The sequence below is a fragment of the Cannabis sativa genome, chromosome 3 (assembly GCF_029168945.1).
Source record: "Cannabis sativa cultivar Pink pepper isolate KNU-18-1 chromosome 3, ASM2916894v1, whole genome shotgun sequence".
NCBI classification, from domain to species: domain Eukaryota; kingdom Viridiplantae; phylum Streptophyta; class Magnoliopsida; order Rosales; family Cannabaceae; genus Cannabis; species Cannabis sativa.
In genome coordinates this window covers 11,075,062-11,080,776 of record NC_083603.1, presented here as the reverse complement: position 1 = coordinate 11,080,776, position 5,715 = coordinate 11,075,062, and the positions used below count along the sequence as shown (strand labels likewise).

The window sequence follows — 5,715 nt, the reverse complement described above, 5'->3', positions numbered from 1 at the left end:
GGTTCAGCACACGATGGGCGTGTATTAAGAGATGCTTTAGCTAGGAGAAATGGTTTGAGAGTCCCTAATTAATGGTAAAGTTAATTATAAAAAACTTATCAGTGTTTGAGATTAGACTACCAATATATATAGTTTTCCATTCAATTATAACATCATTTATTTATTATGTTTGATAGGTTATTATTATTTAGTTGATGCTGGATATACCAATGGTCAAGGTTTTCTTGCACCTTTTAGAGGAACACGATATCATCTTAATGATTGGAATGATGGACACCTTCCAAACACAGCAGAAGAGTTCTTTAATATGAAGCACTCAAGTGCTAGGAATGTTATTGAGCGTTGTTTTGGATTGTTGAAAATGCGATGGGCTATTCTCAGAAGTCCATCTGTTTATGACATGAATACACAACGGCGTATAATATCTGTTTGTTGCATGCTACATAATTTTATTAGAAGAGAAATGAGCATAGATCCAGTAGAAAATGAGATGAATAGTGTACAAAGAAATCACCCCACAACAGATAATAATTATATTAATAGTATCGAGTCTTCAGATTTATGGACTACTTGGAGACAAAATTTGGCAGAAGAAATGTGGAATACATGGCAGGGAACTAGATGATTAAACTATATATGTTGTTAACCTTTACTACTTTAGTATTTTTTTTTTGGAGCATTTTTCAATTATGATTTGATGTAATAAGAACAGATGTCTATATTTATTTGATATATATGTTTACTTTTGTTCAAATTTTTTGTGTTTAATTTTCAAAGTATTAATTTATGTGTTCTTTCAAGTTTCAAATTTATACTTTTTTATTAATATTAAAAAAAATTATATGAATATATAGGATGAGTTCAAGCTCTAATGCAGATCAAAGAGGGAGAGGTAAAAATAAACATTATTGGACACCAACACAAAACAGTGTATTGATTGAATGTCTTCTAGAGTTGAGTCAAAATTCAACATGGCGAGCTGATTCTGGATTTAAGAATGGATATTTGCAACAAATGGATATTATGTTAGAGGAAAAATTACCAGGCTCGAAGTTGAAGGCCTCACCTCATATTGAATCTCGTATTAAAAATTTGAAGGGGAAGTATTCTTGCTTGGCAGAATTATTATCTTTAAGTGGTTTTAGTTGGGACAATGAACATTCTTTATTATTGTGTGAGAAAAGTGCATTTGATGAGTATGTGAAGGTAAATATAAAGTAATTTTTATAATACAAGTATTTATATATATATATTTATATTTACAACAACATGGACTTATTATATGTGTTTTTGTGAATGTACAGAAACGAAAAGATGCAAGTGGATTATATGGGAAACCATTTCCTTATTACAACAAGCTAGCAGAAATATATGGATGAGATCGAGCTACTGGGACAAATGCTGGTAATGCTGATGATGATGAAGAAGAAATACGCCAAAATGATGCAACTGGTGTAGAATTTGGAGTTGATGATAATATAGATGGCGGTGAGGATGATGAAGAAATAGATGAATTTGATGGTGTCTCACATACTCAACAACCAACTAATATGCGTCGTAGATCTACTGAGAGTACTACTAGTAACCAACAACGTGGTAAGAATAAAAAAACTAAGGTTATGGATGAAATTTCTACAAATGTTGGTGCCTTAGCAGATTCTATATCTAATATTGTCCCGAAGTTTCAAGGATTAATTGATGCAATATCTGATAAGGATGTAGCTGAGATGCAAACCAATTTATTCACAGAAATAAGCAAGATTAATGGCCTAACTCCAATGCAGTGTATTCAAGCAACCAACATATTGGCTAAAGAACCTCCATTGATGCGAGTGTTTTATGCAATATCAGATGAGATGAAACTGCTATATATCCTGAATATGTTGCAAAATGATGCATAATTTTATAATTGCTAGATATTTGGGATTTTGTTTATCTTTATGTTTCACATTAGAATATTTTCATGTGGAGATTTTATTTATGGTTTGATCAGATATTGTTTAATTGAATAATATGAGGATACTTTTTTTAGCAGTATTATGTTAATTTTTTTATGTAATCATTTATGAATTTATTTATTATTATATAAATTAATTTATTTAATAAATAAAAAAAAAATTATATTAAGGGTAATATGGTCAACTTAAAGCATTCCGATTACCTTTCCTTATTGATGTAAACAAAATAAAGTGATTCCGATTCCGTTTCCGGACAGTTTAGTAAACAACATGTTAAAATAATTATTTTGATTTCATAACATTTTATTCCCTTTCATTTCTCCCATTAATTTATTCCGATAACGATTACGCTTTAGTAAACGTGCCATTAGTATTCAATAATAGTCTCACTTTCAAATAACATAGAAAAAACCTAGCATAAAATTTAGTATACGTGCCTCGCACGTAATTTTTTGCTAGTATATATATATATATATTGGTCCGAAGAGATCTTCATAATCTTGAAGCTTATATATATGTGGGAAATTATAGGAGAATCAAATTAACAAAAACTTAATCAATAAATAATTTTTAATAACAAGATCAACAATTCAAACACAAGTATCAAAAATTAAAACACAAATAAATAGAGTATTAAAATCAAAAATAATAAAATAATAAAATCATAAGGATATATACTAGTTCAAGTCTTATAAATTGATGTGATCTATGACTTACTCCAGAAATACTACCGACACTACAAAAAATTTGACTTTTAATCACAGTAAAAATAATTCGTGACTAAGTGTATTATTTGGTCACAACTTATGACAAATAATATTTTAATCATAACTAATTATTTGTGACAAATTTTAAATTTTTAAAATTTTAAATTGGGAAAAGGTTACAACTAAATGTTGTGACTAAAAATACATTCAGTTATAATTAAAAATCTTTATGACTAAAATGTGTGACTAACACTAATATAAAAATGGCCTTTTGCTTCAGTTTTTAAGGGACATATAAAGAATTTTCGTAAGTTTGTGTAACTGACGCTATAACTGTAGACGCAAATAGTCTTATTTTTTGCTTCACTTAGTAACAGACTAAAAGATTTTTGCTTCAGTTTATAACCGAAGAAAATAGTAAAGCCTTGACGCAAATTAGTTTTTTTGCTTCGGTTATGAACCGAAGCAAAAGAATAAAAAATAAAAATAAAGCATAAACTTTCAGATTACCACAACCCTTCGGACCACCACAACAACCCAACAACAACAAAAACAAATACCGCCACCACAGCAACCCATCGTACCACCAAAAGCACATCGAACCACCACCATCCAACCGGACCACCACCACTACCCGTAAAAAAAATTAGAGAGAAAGAGAGAGAGAACATTAGCGAGAAAGAGAGAAACCATGGAGCTAGGCGCGTGAGACGGGGAACGAGAAAAAAATAATGAATCTTACCATTGAAAATTCCATTTTCTTGAGAGAGAGAGAGAGAGAGAGAGAGAGAGAGAGAGAGAGAGAGAGAGAGAGAGAGAGAGAGAGAGAGAGAGAGAGAGAGAGAGAGAGAGAGAGAGAGAGAGAGAGGAAGAGGGCGGCGAAGATGGTCTCCATGATGGCCGATGATGAGCTCCAACGCCACCTGCAAAAAAAATGAGAAAGAGATAGTTAAAGTTTGAGAGGTTCATGTTGGGTTTTGTACCCTAAATAAAACCCATTTCAATATAATCAGATTAACTAATTAATAAATATCTGAAATCGCTTTTATGTTGCATGGTTCACATAATTTATTTCATGATTATGTTTAATGTATAAATTCTATTAAGTCTAGAACATATATAAATATGTATATATTTGTTCATGATTATAGTATCGTCAGCATAGTGGAATGTAATTATGATTATATGTTCAAAAGTTTAATTCCCATAATTTGTCAGTTCACTGGATTTAGACTGGCATAATAATCAACGATAAGGTATACTTACACCTTGGATAAGTGTAATGTCCTTTCCAAGGCATTGCCAAAGTTTATTAGTATCGGATGTATGGAGTATACTTTGGAAGGGATCGATATTGATCTTGGATAAGATATCATAAACTTACCGTTATATCTTTCTAAGTCAATATCAATGGTTGATCTTAGGTCTATAGATCTTAATCGTGATATGGTTAGGTTCAACTTAGTTGTATTATTTATGTTCTTCAATTTGTTTGTTAGATTAAGGACATGGTAGTTCAATTGAGTGGGAGCGCTGATCATAGATATAGAATCTATAGCTTCTATAAGTATTTGGAAGTGAAACGATGATTTCCTTTGAGCTTGGCTGAATAGAGATAAATGATTGAGGCCTCATTTCAGTAATTATATTAGTTTACTGAAGTATCATTTATAGGTTGCTAAGTGTTTTAAGGATAAAATACATTGAAGGGTAGAACGATAAATTTGTCCCTATTCAGTGTAAATCATCTATAGAGAATTTTTAACTATTAAGATTGTTACAATGGATAATCATAACGTATTTATATCGTGGTACATATAGAGCGTTCTATATAATTGAGAGTGTATTCAGTTCCAAATCTATAGTGGCGCAAGGCGGAATTAATAAGTTGAGAATTTACTTGGTGAATTCTAGATCTACTTATTGAAAGCTCGGTTATATAGGCTCATGGTCCCCTTGCTAGTTGAGACAATACTCATTGTAGACTCAGTTAATTGATTTTAATTAATCAGTTATAATTTTAAAATTAGACTATGTCTTATTTATGAATTCTCACTAAGCAAGGGCTTAATTGTGAAGAAAAGAGGTTTTGGGGTCAATTTGTTAATTAAGAGACTTTGTATGGTCTAATTAATAAATTACATAAATGATAATTTTATTTAGTAATTAATTATAATTATTAAATAAATATTTTTGGCATTTATAAGATTGAATTGGACAATATGGTATTATTGAAAAGAAGAATAATTGGTTGAAATAAAGTGGAAAAAATCTAACTAGAAGTTGGTCCATTATTTTGTACGGCCATAAGTAGATTTTTGCCCAATATTTTATTCTTTTTTAATCCATATAATTTAACCCTAAGCCCTAGTTGAAACACTATAAAAGGAATATGGTACTCTCATCTTATTCTCTTATCAATTTAACTATTGCCTTCAACCAAGATGAGAGAGTTCCTTCCTTAGTGATTTCAGCCTCCTTCATTGTTCTTCACCATATTCGAACCTTGAGTGAAAGAGTGTCATGCCCACACATTGCAAGTCAAGAACTCAATCATAGTGAGTATAAGACGGTGGTAACCAAACCCGAAGGAGAGAAAGAGATCTAGGTTCAGATCTTGATAATGCTTTGCTACAGAAAGGAATCAAGAGCTAGAGATCTTGAACGGAAGGAGTCGTTATATTCCACTGCAATCAATGTAAGGTTTTATTAAACCCTTATGTGTTTATTTTCATTATTTTAGAGATATTCATATTTAGGATGTTAATCAACATACTTGTTAGTAAATCTAGATCCTGGTAAAATATTCCCAATAGTTCATGCTTTGGGTTGGGTTAAGAAGAAAGGAAGAAGATGAAGGTGATGATGGGTGAAGAGAGGAAATTAGGTTAGAGAGAGAGATAGATGAGAGAGGGACGTCTGAGAAGAAAATTAGGGTTAAAAGTGTTTATATTGTAGGGTTAGATTTTTTTTAAAATGGGTTAAAGCCCATAGCTGATTTTTTTAATGCCTTTTTGCTTCAGTTGTGCACTGACGCTTATAGTGTATAT

General features: G+C 31.0%; 1 non-coding gene across 1 annotated transcript; it reads left to right on the top strand.

Moving 5' to 3' along the window:
• Window positions 1–1,023: 1,023 nt before the first annotated feature.
• On the top strand, window positions 1,024–2,056 carry LOC115716932 (uncharacterized). The gene is made up of 2 exons (XR_009686766.1): window positions 1,024–1,206; window positions 1,305–2,056. It is a non-coding gene; the product is annotated as an uncharacterized LOC115716932 (transcript).
• The last annotated feature ends 3,659 nt before the right edge of the window (window positions 2,057–5,715 follow it).